This window comes from Oryctolagus cuniculus, chromosome 6 (assembly GCF_964237555.1).
Source record: "Oryctolagus cuniculus chromosome 6, mOryCun1.1, whole genome shotgun sequence".
NCBI lineage: Eukaryota > Metazoa > Chordata > Mammalia > Lagomorpha > Leporidae > Oryctolagus > Oryctolagus cuniculus.
The window spans coordinates 93229766-93253009 of record NC_091437.1 but is presented as its reverse complement, the minus strand read 5'-3'; the positions used below and the strand labels follow the sequence as shown (position 1 = coordinate 93253009).

General features: G+C 39.9%; 1 protein-coding gene across 1 annotated transcript in view; it reads left to right on the top strand.

Annotated features, from left to right (window-relative positions):
* Positions 1 to 23244, top strand: part of CPA6 (carboxypeptidase A6) — a 350506-nt gene that overhangs the window by 149226 nt on the left and 178036 nt on the right. The gene's annotated exons all lie outside the window — the stretch shown is intronic.

The following is a 23244-nucleotide window of genomic DNA, read 5'->3' as shown; positions in this document are numbered from 1 at the left end:
ACAGATATTCTGAACCAAATATTGGGACAGAGGAGTCTTCTCTGATTTGTGCTAGGCCTCACGAAGTTGTGAAAACAAAATTGCGCAGTTATACAGGTGAGGATCACTCACCATTATCAAAGGCAGTAAAATTTCATATATGAGGACTGAGAGAGTTATTTATAAACTCTCAGAGAGCATTAGCTATGGACCCCAAAGGCGGAGCACAGAGCTGCTGGCTCTGAGCACAGAAATCTTTTGGATCCTTTTTTGTAAGCATTTGAAGGAAAACATTCCTGCATATTTGTTTTTATTTAGTGGTTAAGGAAAGGTAATAAACCAGGGAGGAAATGGTTTAGATGTGAAGGAGCTTAGAGGACAGCTGACAGGAGCGGGACCAGGGGAATGGTGGAAGAGGGGAGCAGAGAGGACAGAAGAAAGGGGGTGAATATGAGACTGCTGAGGTCACTGCAGCCGTTCTGCTCCCCTGAGAATGACAATGAGCCCGTCTCCATCGCTACGCTCCAGCCACAGCACCACCCACTTTCCCTAAGTTGCTTCATTTGACCAATCTTCTGAATGCATACCATCATTATTGCTGTTTTACGGGTGAAACTCAGAGAGCGGGACAGAGCTTAGGTAATTTGCCCAAGTCACAGTGTGCAACATGCACCCAGGGCCGGTGGGAGGCCTGCCTCTTGCCTCTGGCCTGTTTACCCTGATCATCTTTCGGTGGAGATTAAGCCTGAGTTGGCAGGGCAGTAGAGCCTTGACCCAGAATATGAATATTCTCATGCTCTCATTTACTTCATTCCTAGAGTCAGGGCTTGCCAAGACCACCCCCAGCTCGCGTGATTTGCACGAGGCCTCAAACAACCCAGCATGCAGTCCCTTGTGCAGCTCTGATTTATTCCAGCAAAGGGACACAGAGCAAAATCACCAAGGGGAAAAAGCACATGCAGGGAAGTCCAGGGGAACACGGGCACAAGCCTCTAGGAGATCCCTTCCAGTGCAGTCACACAGGACATGTTTAATTCTCCTGCAAGGAGTGTGATAGCACGTGTGCAATGCTGTCTAATGCAGAGGCCAAGGTTTTATCACAAGCCATTCCCTAGCACATGCCAACATCCCAGACTTCCAGGAGAAAAGTAGGTGTTTGGCATGAACCATATCGGTTGCACAAACCATTTAGGTGCAGTGCGCCACTCTTTCCGGCTAAGAGGAACCCTCCTCAAAGTCGAGTTCCCAGATGCCTTCCAACACCAATTTTGCAAGCAGGCCTTTCCAGAGATAGCATTTACCAGGCCCCAGCTGTTCAATCTTTTCTGCACGTTTCTTCATTCTTTGCACTAAAGAAGTAGTTTCTATTGGACTGAAGAGAGATGCATTAAGCTTAGCTGAGTTGCAATCTGAAAGCATCCCATTACCTTGATGTCATTTGAAATTCGAATGACTTCACCAAGTGATCCATTTGCACCATGGAAAGCAGAAAGTATGGCCAGGCAGAGAAGGCAGCCTGCAGAGAAGAAACAATGTGACTGCCTGTCATCTTCTGCCCTGTGGAGCTGATGGGACAGAATCAGGGCCAGTGCCAAGAGCATCTTAGAACAGCCTGTGCAGTACATCCAGAGGGGGCAAAGGAGGAGGGTTTGCCAGAAGTCTATTTAGTTGCCTTCTTCCCCCAAAACACAGCATGATAGAAGAGAGACAGCCTCAAGATTTTTACCCACTGGTGTCCACACCCTACATAATGGCTCCCCGAGTGCAGGTGCAGGCTGGGAACAAGCTGCAAATATCATTCCCTTGATAATGTCACATTATGCCTCTGGAAGGAGATTACCTGGGGTGGGTTGAACCTAAAAATGGGGAGTCTGTTAGGCACAAAACATTTTCTCCAGCTGTTTCTCAACAAAGACACCGGAGAAGTGCGCCTTCTGGTCACAAAGAAAGCAGTTTACACGTTGTTGTGTTGGGAACAGTCCATGGGGACCCTGTGGCAAGGAATGCCAGTGACCTCTAGAAAGTGACTGTTCCCCAGCTGATTGGCAGAAGGAAATGGAGACATCAGTCCTACAACCACAAGGAACTGGACTCTGCCACAGCCACGTATGCTTGGAAGAGGACTGGAAGGTCCAGTTGAGAATGCAGGCCAGCAGATACCTTGACTTTAGCCCATGAGACCCTAAAGAGAGAACCCAGTCACTTTCATTCCTGCACTTCTCACCTACAGAAATGCAAGATGACAAATGGGTGTTTTTTAAGCTGCTAAATTTGTGCTAATCTGAAGGTAACAACCTATTTCTTGGCCTTTGGCTCTCCATTTCATATATGAATGCTTCAAGTTAATTCTCCTGATTTCACTGGCTGTAACTCAGCATTTTAGAAAAAGTAAAAAGTGATTGGACTACATGCTTAGGCTATAAATTCACAATGTCTTATCTGAAACATGAACAAATGCAGAATGCCTGTGCAACGTTGAACGGAATCCGAGACGTACCCTCAAAGCATAGCTAATTAGACATACAACTGCTGCTACAAAGCTGGTTACTTTCCTAATTAAATTTTATGGTTTTGCTGAAGAATTAAAACAAGAAATTTAAACAGAAAACCATACCCCCAGAGAACTGGATCGAGAAAGCACCAACCAATTAAATTGTTAATTAAGAGCATAACCATGATTTAAATAAAGTTATGATGAAAAGGGAACAGTTTGCAGGTGAGTAAAATTAGAAGCTGAACACTATGTTCTGCCTGCAATTCTTCATAAATTCTTTGTCCTCTGATGGAATACCAGTGGCTTTGTAAGAACACAAAATTTCTTTTATAGAATTGACACACGCTGGTGGGAAGAAAAATTGAATGACTTTTCTGTTTCCAGCTCTCTCATCAGAGAGCTATAGGACAGGAAACTATCCTATTTGTTGAAGAGTTTGTCATTTTTTTTTTCAAGCTAGAGTACAGCCTTCAAAATGTTAGTTGGTTTGTCAGGTGTCTTTGAGTGAAATGCCAGGAGTCCTAAAATCCCATGGAAGAAAGCTGCATTTCCTATGTGGAAGGCTTTAGCCTTCCTCCTTGCCTTGCTGCGGCCATCCCTGTGGGGTGTTGTGCTATAGTTACTTTCTGTCTTCTCGAACCCTCCTGGGTGCACCCCAACAGGAGTTTCAGAACACCTGTGACCCCCTGCAGTTTGGAAACTCAGATGTATACCTGGATAGTTTAAGCAATTGGGAAACTTGGGAGGAAGAATATGGGAGGTACAATCCATGCTGTGGGAGTTATTTGTTCTCAATATCATAAACTGTGTAAGTAGGGACAGGTGTTTGGCTCAGGGGTTAAGATGCCAATGACGATGCCCACATTCCATGTTAGTGCGTCTGGTTTGTAGTCCCAGCTTTGCTCTCCATTAAAGCTTCCTGCAAATATGCACCCTGGGACACAGCAGTGATAGCTCAAGTATTTGGGCCCCTGTCACCCACATGGGAAATGGAGACCTAAATTGAGTTGTGGGCTCTTGGCTTTGGGTTGGGCCAGCCCCAGCTGTTGTGGGCATTTGGGGAATAAACCAGCAGATGGAAGATGGAAGATCTCGATTTCTCTCTCTCTCTCTCTCTCTCTGTGTGTGTGTGTGTGTGTGTGTGCCTTTCAAATAAAAATGAAAGTTTCAGACATCAAAAAGAAGTAATGGAATTACAGAACCTCTTATTATGACCCCAAGGGGACAGTCCCCAAGATTCTTGTCTCTTGAGCACATGCACCCTCTCCCAGGTGACCCACCAGACGAATTGAGGTTATGTTGTAAAAGGATTTTTCAGATACAATTACAGCCCTGATCCGTTGGCCCTAAAGTAGGGAGATTATCCAGATGAACCTGACATAATCAGGGGAGCCCTTTGAAAATAGTTTCTCCAGCTGGTTGCAGAAAACAAAACCAGAAAGACTCATTTTTGATGGCCTGGAAGAAATCAAATGTCCATGCTATAAACTTTCACATAGAAAGAAATTATGCTGACTTCTAGTTTCTGAGAGCTGTCCTCAGGCTACGGAAAGGGAAATGGGGACCTCAGTCCTACAACCGTAAGGAAACGATTTTCAACAACTGCTGGGGAGAGCTTTCTGAGCCCTAGACAAGACCACAGCCCCAGCTAACACCTTACCTTCAGCCTAGTAACATCCTGAGAACAGATCAAGGCACACAGTCCCCAGAAATCTAACCTAGAGAAATAAATAACAAAATGAAACTACTGTTTGTGATAATTTAGCAATAGAAATATAATACAAATGGCCTTAGACAGCCAGTAACTTGATGCACTGGCTGAAGAGACACAGAAGAGTTATGAATGATAGATGGAGAGACTTTGATCTGTGTTCAGAGCAGGAAATTGCACTTCCTTATTTTTGTTAAAAGCGTTATACAGTAACAAAGCAGAATTACTTTTGTTTTCTCTGGTGTTATTTTTGAAAGAGAAAAAATCTCCTTCTAATCCAGGTAGATGTCCAAGTACAGTTATATTTGGAATTTCAGAAACACAACTTTCAGTTTTAGCTTGCATTTTGCTCCCTCTATGTGGCTACTGATAATTAGTAATTCAATAACAAAAGCCTATTAAAAGAAATAACATAATATGTAGAAAAACAAAACTGTATTAGAAATATTATTTTAAAGCTAAAAAAAAAAAACCCTTTCACCCTATGATAATGATGATCTCAGCAATTCTTTATCTACTTTACTCAGCCAAGCCGAACACAAACTTGGGTTGATATCATAATATTTTGAGTTGATTGTATTTCCTTTCTATTGGAAAGACTTTCCAGTTTTGATGTTTAAACAACCTGTTTGACACTAATTTTTAAACTTTAAATATGATTGCTTTTTTTTTTTTTTTTTTTTTTTTGACAGGCAGAGTGGATAGTGAGAGAGAGAGACAGAGAGAAAGGTCTTCCTTTGGCCATTGGTTCACCCTCCAATGGCTGCCGTGGCCGGCATGCTGCGGCCGGCGCACTGTGCTGATCCAAAGGCAGGAGCCAGGTGCTTCTCCTGGTCTCCCATGGGGTGCAGGGCCCAAGCACTTGGGCCATCCTCCACTGCACTCCCTGCCACAGCAGAGAGCTGGCCTGGAAGAGGGGCAACCAGGACAGAATCTGGCGCCCTGACCGGGACTAGAACTCGGTGTGCTGGCGCCGCAAGGTGGAGGATTAGCCTATTGAGCCGCGGCGCCGGCCAAATATGATTGCTTTTGTTGGTTGGTGGTAACTGCCTTTTGCAGAGGCCTTGTCTCAGTATTCGTCACCTTGCTCATACTGAACTGACGGCTGTTTCTCACTGTGTACCATGCCTTTCCTCAGGTAGGTCTGGAGCTCTTCTTTCCTTTGCCCACCTGGTAAACCCCACTCATCTTTGACACCTAGACCAAAGCATGTGATTCTCCATGGACTCTTTGACATCCTAACATCTATATCACTTTGTGTTTTCTCCCCACCACCAGCCTTATATAATGAGTTTCTTACAGATCTGAAATGTAATGCATCTCTGAATTGTGTGTGAGCATAAAGGAGTATTGATGGAAGAGAAAGTTAGGGATGAAAGAGGTTTCCATGCAGAGTCCTGCTCTTACCTCCAGGACGACAGCCAGTCAAGGTTTAACCGACCCCTCCAGTGTCTGTTCCCACTAGGTCACTTTTCACGTGCATCCTTCTGATCTCACCTCAAAGATAACAAATATTGGATAGAGTGATTTGTACTCTGTTAAATGTGGATCTCACACCACTCCATTTTTAAAGAGCATTAACATGTAATCAAAAATACAGGAATAAAAAAAGTTTCTTTTTCAAGGGCGCAGATGGTGCTTCTTAGTGACTGAGAGGTTTTCCATCAAGTGTGCAGATTATACTGTGATGCCATTTCTTGGACCCATGAACTCACAGCAGCCTTTGAATATTCATCAGCCATAGCTAGAAAGACTGATTGATTAAAGAGGTTTCCTATTTTCAACTGTTTTGTATTTCTGACTGTGTAAACGGGGAGTGAATTCCCCTGCTTTGCTTGATTTTTGAGGTTGTTGTTGGTGACAAGGGTGATACAACCTATAACCCTTTTTAGAGAAGTTCACCATTGTCCTAATCACTGATATGAGGGCAGAAGTGCATAAATGAGTTTTAGTGCCCCAATACCAATGACTGAATCCATTCAGTTGCATTATAAATATTTAACCATGTGAGGTCTTGTACAGGTCAAATGTGGAAAGCAGTTAGCATGGTGGCCAAGAATAATCCCTAGAGAAATACTTCCTGTGTTCATATCCAAACATTTCCATGTACTAGTTGTATGAGTGTTGGCAAGCTACATAGTTTCTCTTTGCCTCTATTTCCTGATATGTAAAGTAGGCAATTCCAGAAAAATTCTCATGCTTTGTGACAGCCTGGGACTGAAATGTGTATATGCATGGATGCATGCATGTATGATAATTATTTGTCCACATATTTTGTCTCCACTACCAGATTGAGAACCACAGGACAGAAAGGAGTACTTACCATTCTTCTTTGGGTAGGATCAATGTCTGGCTCATCTTTGTTTCCTTGATACTGGAAGTAGAAGGCATTCAACAATTTTTTGAAAGAATGACCAATTGTTGTTCATTCATCCATCTACTCGCCTATAAGTATAATACAAGCACCTCTAACTTGGATTCTCATCAAGAACATAAGTGTGACTGAATATATTTTCAGCAAGATTTAAAAAATGAAAATGTAGATATAAATAGGAATTGATGGGTTCCCAATGGTAGAATGATAGTAAAGGGAGTATGGTGGAACAGCAAGGGTATGAGTAGGGGAAATTATCCATGTCTTCAATTACTAAAAAGAGTTATGGAAGAAGTGGGATTTGTGTAATGGCTTGATGATAAGTTTGAGAGAACTACCTCAGAGATCTGCACTCTTCCACCAGAGCCTCACCTGACTTTAAGATTTTTGTCTCGGGGTATTGACTAACTCAATGAATACAATAAAGCTGATTATCAGAAACATTTCAGTTTGAAAATCAGAGCTCAGGTGTTCTGCCTAGGAGTCAATTTGTGGTTTATTTAATCAAAAATGTCTGCATGTCTTTAAGCTTCTGACATACTTGATTAGCAACCAGTTCCTTAAAACCCAAAAACAGCTATTAGGGATGCATATGTGGCAATTCTTTGTGCCCTAAAAAATTCAGAGCAGCCTTTACATATTCATCAGCCACAACCACAAAGACTTTGCTTGATTAAAGAAGTTTCCTGTTTTCTACCATTTTGTTTTTCTAGTTGTATAAATGTAGAATGATTAAAATTCCCATGGTCCCACAAAGATATTTCTTAGATATTTTTCTAATAATTGTGTTTGCTTTGCAGCTATATGCTTATCAGTAATCCTCCTATTTTCTTAAACTTCAGTCACATTTTGAGTATGGACTGTGATCTGGGCCAACACTCAGCATCATACTATTGAGAAATAGGAAAGGAGAAGGTACAAATAGCATGGAATATAATATAGCAGGGGCAGTACATGGACCAAGTACTGGAAATGTGATCTTTGAGAGGCTGTATCACAGATCTTGTTTGTTCAATCCTTTAGAAAAATGTAAGGAGTACAAGTGTGCTGTGGGATGATATACTCAGGGAACAAGCCTTGGGTTTTCAGGCAAGGAGTGACTAGATGGGAGTGTAAAAAATGGAAGGGTGAGACATACCCTTCTTCCCTCCTTCAATATCTCTGTCCCTCTTTGTCATAAAACTCCAGCCACCACCTCCAGGGCCTGATTTATAGTAGACAGTCCATTCATTTCATCAGTAAATCATATTGCACAACAAAATCAGTCCAGGTTCTAGTCTATAGACAGAAAACACAACAATAATTTGAATGGAAAAATATTAGTACAGTTATATATTGCTTAATGTCAAGGATATATTCTGAAGAGCTTGTGCTGTGGCAGAGAGGTTAAGCCTCCACCTATAGTGTCAGCATCCCATATGGGTACCAGTTCAATTCCTGGCTGTGCCACTTCTGATCTAGCTCTCTGCTAATGCACCTGGGAAAGCAGTAGAAGATAGTCCAAGTACTTGGGTTCCTGTATCCATGTGGAAGACCTGGAAGAAGCTGCTAGCTCATGGCTTTGGCCTGGTCCAGCCCTGGGAATTGAAGCCATTTGTGGAGTAAACCAGCAGATGGAGGACCTCTCTCTGTCTCTCTCTCTCCTTCTCTCTGTAACTCTGCCTTTCAAATAAATAAATAAAATCATTTTTAAAAAGGGATATATTCTGGGCCGGCGCCATGGCTCAATAGGCTAATCCTCCGCTTTGTGGCGCCAGCACACCGGGTTCTAGTCCCGGTCGGGGCGCCGGATTCTGTCCCTGTTGCCCCTCTTCCAGGCCAGCTCTCTGCTGTGGCCTGGGAGTGCAGTGGAGGATGGCCCAAGTCCTTGGGCCATGCACCCACATGGGAGACCAGGAGAAGCACCTGGCTCCTGCCTTTGGATCAGCACGATGCACTGGCCACAGTGCGCCGGCCGCAGTGGCCATTGGAGGGTGAACCAATGGCAAAAGGAAGATCTTTCTCTCTGTCTCTCTCTCTCTCTCACTGTCCATTCTGCCTGTCAAAAAATAAAAATTAAAAAAAATAAAAAAGGGATATATTCTGAAAAAGAAACTATTTCACCATTTTGCAAACATCACAGAGTGTACTCATTCAAATTTATATTGTATAGCCTACTATTACCTAGGCTATAAGGTACTGTTGTAAATGTGGTATGTCATTGATGAAAACATCATTGTATGCCACATGACTTTATATAGTAATATTAACTAGTAAATTGTGACTACTTAAAGGCACATGGGAGGAAATTTAGAAAATGGCTACTACCGCTCTGAATGAGAAAGAGTACCCAAGGAAGGGACTATGAACTCAAAGTAGACATCTCACCCTTTATATCCCCAGGGAAAGATTCAGAACTCCTTGGAATCAGTGGCCCGCTGAGTAAGAAATTTGCTGGGGTGTCAGTAGGTAGGGGTTGATCTCTTGTTTTGGTGTCAGTAAAATATGCCAGAGAGTAAGTCCTCACTGGCTCTCCCATGTGGCACCCTTCCATGCCATTTAGAAGGGGAAAAGGTACATGAGAAGTAGGGAAAAAAACATCTTCCGTTCCTGTGTCTTATAGTATCACAGTAAAGCCCTCTCTTGACTAAGACTACCATTGACAAGCTATCAAAGGAGAAGTATATATGGGGCCCAACCTGCGTATCTTAAAGCAGGACAAAAACAGAGTGGATCTAGAGTTGAGAGGCAATGTAATGATAGTAGCCACTGCAGCTTAGTTGGCTCCAGGGATATGGTGGTTAATCCAGTAAATGAAGTTATTTGTTCTACCTAACCCAACATCTAATGAGGAATATAGAAAAGTGAAAAGACTATAGCCAAGGGTAGGTATAATGGCATAGCATAAAATCTTTTAATCATCAAAATATGAGAGATTTAATAGGCACCATACATTTATTGTATAGCAAGAACTCTGCTAAATGCCAAATATAATGGTACTTCAGAAAGTTCCTGGAAAAATAAGATTTAAAAATAAGTTTGTTTTGGTGCAAAATTTTTTAAAGCCATGAATACTTTTTTCATACTATATTTTTTCCATGAATGTTTTGAGAACTCTTTTTTTATGTATTTAGGAGAGAGAGAGAGAGATGGAAAGAGGGAGAGAAGAAGAGAAACTTCCATCCAGTGATTACTCCCCCAAATGCCTGACACAGCCAGTACTGGATGAGCCAAAGCCAAAAGCCAGAAACTAAGTCCTGGTCTGTCATGTGGGTGGCAGAGATCCAACTATTTGAGCCATCACCAGCTGCATCTCAAGGTGCACATTAACAGGAATCTGGAAGTGGGAGCTGAGCTGAGATTCAAATTCAGACACTCAGGGGATATAGCATCCCAACTGACATTTCAACCAATGGGCCAAATGCCCACTCCAGAAGTACCCTCATATATTATTTCATATAATTCTCACAACTTAAAGGGAGATTAGACTAATCCCATTTTTACAGATGAAAATATTGAACCATCCTGTTCCATTCAACAGAAGACTTTTCCAATTTAAGGAGTTCCTTTATGAACATGGTTTAAGGAGAAGTTTCACCTGAAATTTTTATCAGATTAAAAATGGCTAATATTATTTGATGGACAGCTGACAGCAAGAATGGACACACCATAATGTAGGTGTGATGAGTTTGGGAGTCTAGCTGGAAGGAACTAGGAGTGTGCCACAGGCACACATAGATCCCTTTACAGTGTTGTCCTTAAGTGGTATGGGCCTGGCCAATGGACCTGAAATGTCTCCTACAACCTATTTAACTTCTTTATTTGAGTAATAATCTGTTAAGCAATCTAAGTATCTTTCATCTTAAATAATTATCGGCAGACATTAAAAAGTTATTTTATTTTTTAAAAAGATTTATTTATTTATTTATTTATTTGAGAGGTAGAATTACAGACAGAGAGAGGGAGAGACAGAGAAAAGGGTCTTCCATCCACTGGTTCACTCCCCAAATGGTTTCAATGGCCAGAGCTGAGCTGATCCAAAGCCAGGAGCCAGGAGTTTATCCTAGAACTCCCACGTAGGTTCAGGGGCCTACACACTTAGGCCATATTCTACTCCTTTCTCAGGCCATAGCAGATAGCTGGATTGGAAGTGGAATAGCCAGGACCCAAATCAGCAGCCATATGGGACGCTGGTGCCAAAGGTGGTAGCTTAGCTTACCATGCCATAGCACCAGCCCCAAAAAGTTGATTTTCTAATGTGATTTGAGAACAATTGAGGATGTGCTAAGAGATTGGAGGAGAAATGAGAAAAAAGTGATAATATATTTCTGTTTTAACACATCTCAGATTGATTCTACACATCACAGATCTTATTGTTTATTATAATATTTGAAAAATACCCAGGAAAAGGTGTAGAGATTATACAGAAAATAAAACATTGATTTGGGAAACACAAAATCTCTCTGAGACACTTATTCTCTCAAGAGCATAAGTGTCTTTGTTGTTCAAGAAACCAGCTGTTCAGGAGATTATAATATGGCAGAATAGTAAGGAAGCTTACTGCTCTAGTTTAGAGGAAGATAGGGAGAGGGAGGAGTGGGGAGGGGGGGGAAGCAAAAGAAGAAATTAGAAAAATAAAAAACAGTGCTGGAGACTTATGGAATACTATCAAACAACCTAACATATGAGTCTTAGGAGTTTCTGAAGTCATGAAAAGAGACTGGATTAGAAGGCCTTTTTAGTGAAATAATTACAAAAAACTTCATTAATTTGGAGAAAGAAAGGGACATCCAAGTACAAGAAGCACATAGAACTCCTAATAGACATGACCAGAAAAGATAGTCACCATGACACATTGTAGTCAAACTCTCCTCAGTAAAACATAAAGAAAGATTCTGAAATGTACACAAGAGAAATGCCAGGTTACTTTCAGAGGAACACCAATTAAACTCACACCTCACTTCCCATCAGAAACTATACAGGCTAGAAGAGAAGGGCAAGATATATTCCAAGTCTTAAGAGAAAAAAAAACTGTCAGCCCAGAGTACTGTACCCTGCAAAGCTCCCATTTAATAATGGAGGTAAAATAAAGACATTCTATAGCAAACAGATATTGAAAGAATTTGCCACCTCTTATCCAGCCTTTTAAAAATGTTTAAGGATGTGCTACACACAGAAACCTAGAAACACTGTCATCACTATGAAAGAACATGAAAGCAGAAAAAGTAAAAGTACAAAGTACAAAGAAAATCCAAAGTAAACAATAGGAATATTTATGGAAAAATGACAGGGTCAAGTGATTACTTATCAACAGTCACCTTGAGTGTAAATGGCCTCAACTTGCCAGTTAAAAGATACAGACTGGCTGAATGGATTAAAAACAAACCCATCTATTTGTTGCCTACAAGAAACACATCTCGGGGTCATAGTGCAGCAGGTTAATCCTCTACCTGTGGTGCCGGCATCCCATATGGGCACTGGTTCTAGTCCTGGCTGCTCCACTTCTGATCCAGCTCTCTGCTATGGCCTGGGAAAGCAGTGGAAGATGGCCCAAGTCTTTGGGTCCCTGCACCTGTGTGGGAGATCTGGAAGAAGCTCCTGGCTCCTGGCTTCAGCCTTGCCCAGCCCTGGTCATTACAGCCATTTGGGGAGAGAACCAGCAGATGGAAGACCTCTCTCTGTCTTTCCTTCTCACTGTCTGTAACTCTACCTCTCAAATAAAAATAAATAAAATCTTAAAAAAAAGAAACATCTCACTAACAAAGATACACACTGACTGATAATGAAAGGATGATAAAAGATACTCAAAAAAAAACAAAAAAGAGGTGGTGTCGCCATCATAATATCAGACAAAAACAAACTTTAACACAAAAACTGTTGAAAGATACAAAGAAGGACACTATGTAATGGTTAAGGGATCAATTCAACAGGAAGAAGCAAACCAAACCGAAAATTAGTAATAGAAAAGAAATAATTAAAATCAGAGAAGAAATAAACAAAATTGAAACAAAAAATACAGAAGATCAGTGAAATAAAGAGCTGGTTTTTTAAAAAGATAAACAAAATTGATACACTATTGGCCCAACTACCCAATAAAACAGAGGGAGAAGACCCAAATCAATAAAACTAGAGATGAAAAAGGAAAGGTAACAACAATACCAGAGAAATAAAATGAATTAGCAGAAATTACTACAAAGAGTTGTATGCCAACCAATCAAGAAACCTAGATTCCTGGTTGCATACAACCTACCAAAATTGAGCCAGAAGACATAGAAAACCTATGGCAATTGATGGTAATTGAATCAGTAATAAAAACCCTCCCAACAACAAAAAGCCCAGGACTGGATGCCTTCACTGCTGAATTCTACCAGACATTTAAAGAACTAACTCCACTTCTGCTCAAGCTATTCAGAACAGTTGAAATGGTGGGAATCCTCCCAAACTCCTTCCATGAAGCCAGCATATCCTTAATTCCTAAACCTGAAAAAGCTGCAATGCAGAAAGAGAACTATAAGCCAATTTCCCAGGCAAATTTAGACACAAAAATCCTCAACCAAATATTAGCCAATTGAATCCAACAACATATCAGAAAGGTCATTCATCTGGACCAAGTGGGATTTATCCCTGATATGAAGGGATGGTTCAACATTCACAAATCAATAAATGTAATATATCACATTAACAAAATGAAGTGGCAGGATATAAAATCAACACAGAAAAATCAATAGGCTTTGTATACACAGACAATGCCATGGCTGAGAACGAACTTCTAAGATCAATCCCATTCACAATAGCTACAAAAAAAGGTCAAATACCTTAGAAAAATGTAACCAAGGATATCAGAGATCTCTATGAACGTAATCAACCCAAATGCCTGTCAACTGAAGACTAGATAGAGAAATTATGGGATATGTATACCATGAAATACTGCACAGCAGTAAAAAAAAAAAAAGAACTCCTGATATTTGCAACAAAACAGATGAAACTAGAAAACATCATACTTACTGAAATAAGCCAGTCCCAAAAGGACAAATACCATATGTTTTCCCTGATCTGTGGTAACTAATAGAGCACCTAAAAAGTCATAAATAGAACAGAAATTCACACTTTGAGATGTGATGACTTTCAACAGCCCTTGTCTCTACTATTGAGGAACAGTTTTTTTAAAAAAATATTATTTGTTGAACTCTTTACTTAGTATAGAATTAATGTTATGTGTATAAAGTAAATTGAAAATAGATGTTAGTAAAAATAAGAGTGGAAATAGGAGAGGGAGGAGGAAGAAGGGTGAGAGTGTGGGTGCAAAGGAAGATGAGGTGGAAAGAATCATTATTTTCCTAAAGTTGTATTTATGAAATGCATGAAGTTGGTATACCTTAAAGGTTTCTGGGAAATTTTTTTAAAAAAGAAACCAGTTGATCAAGATAATGATAAGTTCTAAGATGTTGACTTTTGTGGGACTTTAGGATATTGCTTAGCATAGTTTGTATGGCTTAGCATAACTTGTGCAGATAAGATTTATTCCACACACCATAAGTTAATTCAATCTCAATAAGGAATTCAAGAAACATGATTCATAAAAGCTAATTTTCTGTCCAGTAATGTTAGCCTCTTTTTCTTCATCGTATCTTTGGTAAATGGCCCCTAGAAAATATACATGAAGCCAGAACATTAGTGGATAATAATTGAACAGTTATTTGAAGGGGTTATAATTATGATTCTACATAACTTTAATAAAACAAAATAATGTTCCAAAACAGAAATTAAATGCACAGTAATGCTTACAAACATTTAGACTACAAGTTACACAGAAGGGAACTATCAAAGATCACAGTGAAATGTAAGCATATCATGAATGAATAGTATAGATGTGTGTAGACACATCTACAAGCCAGTTGCTAAGTTGTGAGAACTAAGGGCTATAAGAGATTCCAGGATACAAAATATTCCTGCCTCTGGTTTGTTCAGTTGTGGGGTCCTGAGAGTTGTATAAGGGTTTATCTGGCAACATTTCATTTTATTTTTTGGTCATGTCTGATATTTTGAGCCATCTGAGAAATATATAGGCTTTTGCTCTACTTTGCTCCACCAAATTTCATTAAGTGACCACACCCTTTGTTCTTTCTTAGACATAATTCTCTAGTCTATTTTATTATTTTCTTGTGTCTGGCCCCCTATGTACTGCTTCCTGTCTTTAATAATGGAAGTTACTTATCATCTGGAACAGTAGGCTGGGGTAGAAAGATGAGAAAATTAACTCCTTTGGTCACTTTGTGAACCTGAGAAATATTAATGGACTTTCTTTGCAGAATTCCTTTTCAGTCTTATTTTGTTGTGTACAGGATATAGAATATGTCTGATTTTCCTGCCTTTTTAGACCCCAAATTCCGTTTCATTTCTGCTTGAAAACTGGCCAATTCCTGCCCAAACTCAGCTCTTTCTCTAATACATTTCTATGAACAGCAAAATATTCTAGGTATAAATGCTAATTTTCTAGGTATTTCCAACTACTTTCCTCAGAGTTATGGGATCAATAGGCACTTACCCTTCCTTACAAGTTCAACTGACAATTTTATCAGTTTTTAAAAATAATTATTTGTTTACTTACTTACTTAATTTAGAGGTAGAGTCAGAAAGAGAGGGAGAGTCAGAAAGTCTTCCATCTACTGGTTCACTCCCCAAATGGCTGCAACAGCTATAGCTGAGCCAATCCAAAGCCAGGACCCAGAAACTACTTCTGAGTCTCCCAAGTGGGTGCAGGGACCCAAGGACTGAGGCCATAGCAGAAAGCTGGCTCAGAAGAGGAGTAGCTGGGATATGAACCAGTGCCCATATGGGATGCCAGCACAAGCAGAAGCTTAGCCTACTACACTGCAGCCTGGCTCCATCAATGTTTTATTTCCAAACACTGGTATCTCTTTTTTTGGATTGTTATATCTGTGTTCCTTCCCCCAAATGCTCATTGCTAAGCTAATGCCATATATTTTCATTTCTGTTAATAGCACTTTACTTTAATTGCCACTTTCTGTTTAGTTTGTGATGATGCTCAAAAACAACATAATGACTCAGATAGAAGAAAAGTTCATTTCTTTGTCACATAACACACTAAGGTGGGTATTCATCATGAGTGGGAAGTTCTCCTCTATGTGGTGATTCAAGGATGCAGAAATTTGCCATGTCTGGTTCCTCCGTCCTCTTAAGCCCTGTTTTACTGTCACTCAAGCAGTAGAAAAAGAAGAAAAATGTGGAGAGAGATCTTCCATTCTTTAAAAGGTGGCTCAGAAATGGCTCACATCCATTGGCTGTGCTGTGTAAGAACATACTGAGGTGACCTCAAGGAAGGTTGGGAAAAATAGTTCCCAGGAAGAAGAGAAAACAGAATCACTATCAATTTGCTGTACAAAGGTTGCTCCAAGAATCTTTTGTACATATTCACCAATATCCACCTCAAATGTGGCAGTAAATAATAACAGGCAAAGGAGAATGTTCTAGAGAAAGCCAGGGAAAATGATAGACAGAAAGATAGTTCATCCCAGAGAGCAAATGCAGGGTCCAACCAGGGACTTTCTTCCACCGCCACATCAGAGAGTCTTTATCATGCACACTGAAAGAGATGTCACCATTATCTGGGCCTGTGATTGCATTCTTCCCATTCCAAAGGGATATATTGTTCTGGAAGTCCTATCTCTGCTCACCATTATACACGGGGGTAAGGGAAGGTAATGATAATTCACCCTGTAGTTTGTACAACTCGGACCATAAAGAGCTATGTCCAGACTACTGGAGAAGACCGCTAACTAAAGAGACTTTAGGGTGGGTGGTGCTCTCAAGCAGGTATATAATTACTAAAAGAACACAGGGGCTAGATCCAAAAAACAAGCTTTCTGGGTCCATATTTCATAGCCTCCTTAAAAGTAGATGCAATCATGTGTATTTGTTCCATCCAATAGAGAGGAAGCTGAAGTGATGGGTGCCATCTACGGGTCAAGGCTGTATAATTCCTACCCACTGGCAGTACAATGATTATGACAAAGTTTGGGGTATAGTGGAACTATAACTTGAACAGAAGCTCATCCCCAAGTCATATGGTGGAAAGTCTCCCACACAAGTAGGAACAGCAGATTCAGAAATTAGGGAAAACTGAGTTTGAATCAATATGCCTTCTTGTCTATTTGTTGCCATGGTTGGTGTTACTTTTAAACTAATAGAGCTAGAACCTCTAAAAATGACTCTGTCTCTGAGACTCCTGGCCATAGGCTCTGAGGATCCACTGGCAGTTGCAATAGCTAGCATGGGCTGAGAATTACATACACATTCCCTCAACAGATTTCAGCTGAATACCTTGTACTGGATATAGTGTAAATCTCAGGTTGTACTATAAGGATACAGCATTGAATGGAAACTGGACCTTCAGACAAGGATCTCAAAGATATTCATTGGTCATCCAGTGGGGAAAAACAGAAAAATTTTATACAATCGCTACAAGGTTATGCCAGATTTGTCTCTTGCACATGTTCCATGATCTAGCCAAAGCAGGTTATTCTCATCTGAATATGTCCTCTATTTCCCTATATTTCCCATTCTCTGAGTATTATTTTTATCTATATGGAAACATATTTCAGAAATATTTGTTAGGTGACTTGCATGCCAGGTACTATTCTAGGTGCTGAGGGCTATGGCAGTAAACACAATAATCCTTGTCCTCATCAAACACACACTAGTGGAGGGAGGTTAGAAAAAATAAATAACACATTCAGTAGTTATAGGGGAATAGGAAAGCAGGGAAGGAAACTGAGGAGCAAGGAATGGTCAGAGAAGCCATCATTGAAAACAGAAAATGAGCAGAAGTCCAAAGGAGGTGAGAGTGAGCTGTTATTCTCACGCCCTAGAAACAACTACCACTTCCTCAGCTCCATTCTTGGACACTAACTCATCAGAAAGCTTTTGCCAACTGCCAGGACTGGATGTGTCCTTTCTGTTTTTTGAGCCCTTGAGGAACTTCATTAATTTTCTTCAACAGTCTGTTCTCAGATTCTGGTTTCCTTATTGAAGCTCATTCTCTCATTCTCTCCAGAGTTTCAAGGAGTAGCAAAGCAATTTGATAAGAGTAACCTAAGGCTAATAAATTGTACCTCTCCTTCCTTTCACCCACACAACCTCCATCACCAGCCAACATATTTTGAAATTAACAATTGACATTTTCTCAATATCATGTCAACCTTTGCAACCAAATTCCTATTCACACATCTCTTCTACATAGAAATTCTGCCCTCATGCTTTATATACAAAGTATATTCTTTTTAAGAAGATGTATTAGTATGGATTTCTATCAGAAGGATGAAAACGTTAATGACACTCATAGGCTTAGGTTGAGTCAGTACAGCAGGATGATATAGACACAGAGAGAAACAGCTAAAGAGACAGAGACAGAGAGAGAGAGAGAGAGAGAGAGAGAGAGAGTGCGCCCTGTTATCCGTTGTGAGAGAAAGCAAAGAGAAAGCAAACAATTACAAATTCCAGGCCTGGTTTGATGTGAGATTAACAAAGAGAGAGACTTTTGAGATAACTCAACATTGAATGATTCAACTATCTTGATTATTCTCATAGGGAAGGAAGATGGGGAAATCTAACTAAACTGGGAGGCTTCTTCAGACTCTTCCAACAAATATGTGCTACCACAATGCCAGGTTATCAAAGAGGAAAATTTAATAAATACTAACCACACATCTGAGTGTTTCCAATGCTCTTCAAAGAATCTATAATTGTTAACCTTGGCCTTTTTTAAAGGGAAAATTCTGGGACATACTTTGGAGATTGTCATTTTCATTTAGTGTCCATTTTAAGCTTATAGATCCTTTTTTTTTCCCTTTAGAAAGGCAAATCCTGAAAGAAGTATAATTAAGTGCAGAATTCTTTAAAGAATAAGTGTGTTTGCAACTTAATGAGAAGTCATATGAATTTCTAAGTGTTTCTCCTCAAGCAATTTTGTAAAAAGAATTGCTATAATGAGAAGTTTGTTATAAATACTGTACCCGTTATCACTTGGGTAGTAAAGAGAGTGTGTGTGTGTGTATCTATAAATTGAAGGCCGAAAGTGATCCTCTGTCCTTTATTTGGAAACATTTCAAGAATGTAATTCTTGTATGTAGAATTATGCAGTTCTTGTATGTAGAAGGATACTTCATAAAACCAGAATGATCCTTGGAACTAAAAGGATTTTGTTTAAGGATACAGCAGACAAAACCCAGGTCAAACCTCAAACACTGGAATTGGTAGCTTTCCAATATGGTCACCTAAAGATCAGTTTTGGGTCACACACTTATTTTCTTGCTTGTAATGAGAAGATCGTTGGCTTTGGGTTTTGTTGTGGTGGTGGTTAAAGGAAAATAAAGCAGAGGATTATAAAATTCTACTTCTATACCACTTTCCAATCAGGTGGTTTCAAATTCCTTATAGAATATTAGTTTGGTTAATTCTCACAACTTCCAGGCAGGTAAAAAATGGACAAGTGTTTATGATGGGCTTTATTCTTTCTGCTGTGGAAGGGGAGTCACAGTTATTCCTGAAGCTGTAACAGGGCTATAATTTCCTGACATGCAGCTGATGTGCTAACCTGACCTCATTCCAGTTCTCTCCAAGTTTGGCAGTTGTGTTCCAATCTTGTTTTTATTTCATCTGGCAGTGAACTGTTACAGCCCTTCATGCAGAACTTGATCAGATGAAAGACAGGAAGGAAGCCTTTTAATAGATATCAGTTTTTGTTTCTACTATAGGGAAAATAAACATTTGGGGTATAAGTTATCAACACATTAGCGTTACTATGATAAGGAGCAATTCCTTTTTGTCTTAACACATGTAGGTCTCAAATGGATTTATTAAAAATGGATTTATTTTTAAATAGATAACAATGCATATAATGTTTGAAAATTCAAAGTATTCAAAGCATAAACAGTTTTTTTTTTTTTATGCTGTATCCTGTTCCTCTTCTCTACTCACCTAATTCCTCCCACAGAGGCAAGCAGTATCCCTAGCTTCTTATAGAGCGATTTCACACAAATCCAAGAAGATCAATGGATGGATGGATGGATAAATGGATAACAGGGAGGGAGGAAAGGAGGAAAGCAGGGAGGGAGGGAGGGAAGAAAGGGAGGAACAGAGGGAGGGAGTGGGGGAGGAAGGAAGGAAGGGAGGGAGGGAAAGGAACTGGAGTAATTAAAATGTGTCTGAAAATTCCTACACCAGGACTCACAGCGTTGGTCACAGGGCAGAGGAACAAGCTGGGCATGTGCCTTTACTGTTGCTTGTGTAGGAATGGACTGATGAGGCAGGGTAAGAAGATTTAGGTGTGGCTAGCTTAAATTATATTGTCAGAGGCATAAGAACTGTCCTATGGTAGTCTGGTACCTGGCTGTGGGCAGTGGGAGAGGCACAGTGTTTAGGACGGGTATAAAGTAGCCTACAGTGTGAGATCCCAATCAGCCCAACCAGGGAAGTAGCCATGAGTTGGACCCTGGACTTGAAAAGCCCACCCCTAGAGTGAGGACTCCTCCAGAGAGACAGGTTATATCAAAGGAGGCAAGAAGCCAAGGCAAGCTGACTCAGGCTTAGTATCCAGTTGTCCATAACAAGGTGTATCCAGCATATGTATGCAAGGAACAGGTTAAAATATCAGGTTTATAGAAACATGGTTGATACAATAACACTGTCACTTCTAACTGAGACCACTAGCACTTTGCTATGGCTGTTTAACCATTGTGTCATTAGCCAATTATTCTAAGTATTTCATGTGTATAAATACAAATACAAAAATTACATATTTATATATAGTGAATCCTAAGTTAAAACAAGGTGGCATAAAATACATTGATGTTAAAATACCATAAGTGACTATGAAGTATTATAGTTCAGCAAATTATTTTCAAAAAGTTTTTCACCAGTTTCATAATTTGCACAGGTATGATTTTTTGTTTGTTTTTTGTTTTTGACAGGCAGAGTGGACAGTGAGAGAGAGACAGAGAGAAAGATCTTCCTTTACCGTTGGTTCACCCTCCAATGGCCGCTGCGGCTGGCGCACTGTGCTGATCTGAAACCAGGAGCCAGGTGCTTCTCCTGGTCTCCCATGCGGGTACAGGGCCCAAGGACTTGGGCCATCCTCCACTGCACTCCCAGGCCACAGCAGAGAGCTGGCCTGGAAGAGGGGCAACCAGGACAGAATCCTGCGCCCCTACCAGGACTAGAACCTGGGGTGCCAGCGCCGCAGGTGGAGGATTAGCCTAGTGAGCTGCGGAGCCAGCCGAAAATATTACATACCATTTTAAGATGGTCTTAATACTTCAAAAAATAACAGTTTTAAGATTTATTTATTTATTTGAAAAGCAGAGTTACAGAAATAGAGGGTGAAACACACAGAGAGAGAAAGGGGAAAAGATCTGCCATCCACTGGTTCACTCCTCAAACTGCCACAATGGCAGGAGCTGAGCCAGTCTGAAGCCAGGAGCCAGGAGCTTCTTCCAGGTCTCCCATATTAGCAGGGAGCTGCTTTGGAAGTGGCGCAGTCAGGACTTGAACTGGTGCCCATGTGGGATGTCAGTGTCACAGACAGAGGCTTTACCTGCTAAGCCACAATGCCAGCCCCTCAAAAAAATGTTTCAATGAAAGATTACTGTGATAATATTTTCTACTTTTGTTTTTCCATTATTGATATTGTAGAAAATCCTTACATATGCTATGTTAAATATATGAAAGGGTGTGTAAATTATGAGTCTGAAATTTTAGCTCATCATCTAGAGAAAAAAGGGGATATTGATTTAGAACCAGGAAGTGTTTTCTTAAAGAATCCAGTTGCTTTTTTAAATTCCAAATTCAAGAATCCTAAGCATCAAAACATGAAAGAAGTTTTTGTCTGTTTTTGATGCTATCCTAGAGAGATAAATTTCCATCTTCATTTCAATATGCATTTGGTCTCTGAATAAAGACCAACACAATATGCTATTTTAAAATGTATGTCAACAAATTATGTTGCCCTTATAATCAACATTTGTTACTTGCTAGATAGATAAAGTCCAAGTTTATTTTTCCATATTACTAAAGACTGAATTTTAAATTCATAATGTACAGACATTACTATTCTGTTCTGGAATAAAATATTTAACTTAGAAAAGACATCTTGAATAATGCAGACCAGGTAATTTAAACCTATATTCCACTCAGAGAAATAAATTTGCATTTAAAGTAGAAATCTTCTTCACATCAGAAAGCTAACAAAGTGATAAGAAGTTACTGGATTAAAGACTAGGAAAAGATGAAAATCCATAGAGATAAAGCCCAAGTTGGTAGCTACTTGTGGTCCCAAGATATTTGCTGACCTAAAAGTGACAGCTGACAAGTTCAATGCCATTTTGACAGCCTCAAGTCCTTGGAGAAGGTTAAGATACTGGTAAAGCAACCTGTGCTGGGGGGTAGGATGCCAAAGAACCCTAGGAGTAAACATGGGTAGAAAATAAGTGACTGTTCTTCAAAACATCTCGACAGTCCAGAAAAATCTCATATCCTGAAATCAACCTAAGTTGATCACAGATAGCTAGTGGCCCCAGAAAGCAAGCAGAAATCTCTGAAATATAACAACATGGTAGGCTTTAAAGTATGTCTACAAAGAACCTTTAAAATACAATATCCACATATAATCAAAGATAGTAAGTATACAAAACAACAAGACAGCATGAATAGAAAGTAGAACAAATGAACAAAAATGGATCTACATGGCACCAGACAAGAGTGTTACCAGATAATAGTACAGCATTTAAGCTTACCATACCCCTAGAGATAAAAATTTGACCTTTATGGATAACAGCAAGAAACCCCAAACTATATAAAGTAATATTACAGAATTGAAAATATAGGACTGAAAAATATAGTAAATGAAATTAAGAATTCAGTGGATAGGTCTCACAGCAGATTAGACACAGCTGAAGAGAATATTGGTGAAATAAAAAACAGAAGAAAATAGAAGCATGACTAAATAAAAAAAAAAATAAACTACAGAATAAAAAATATAGAGGGAACAATGAAAGGCAAAATTAATTGGAGTCCCAGAGGGGAAAGGAAATAACAATAAGTGAAGAATTAATGCAGAGTCACATATTATATAACCACAAGATACTTTTACAAAGGGAAAGTAGGACATTTTCAGTGGAGAAATCAATGACATACCACATTAACCAAGTGATCAAGGTTAATTCCACCAGTAGCAGAATAAGTAAACATCATGTGCTTCCTCAACTTGTACACAGAGAAGGCTGTCACATCACAGGTAGTTTTACTGTCAAAAATGCTTAATCAGAATCATCCAATCATGAAACATATAAACACAAATTCATCAAAGTAGTTGGTCTGTACCCTTCCCAGGTGCCAAGGTCATGAAAGATAAAGATTGAGAAACTCTTCCATATTAAAGTAAAAGGGTCAGGCATTGTGATGCAATGGGATGAACTGCTGCTTGGGAAGACAGCATCTCCTATCAGATTGTCTTGTTTAAACCCTGGCTATTGTTCTTCCAATCCAGCTTCCTGGTAATGTATCTAACAGGGAGAAGATAAGGGTTGAGTTACTTGAGAGCCTGCTACCCCCATTGGGCACTTGGATGGAGTTTCGTGTTGTGGCTTTGGCCTGGCCCAGCTACAGCTGTTGTGGGCATTTGGAGAGTGACAC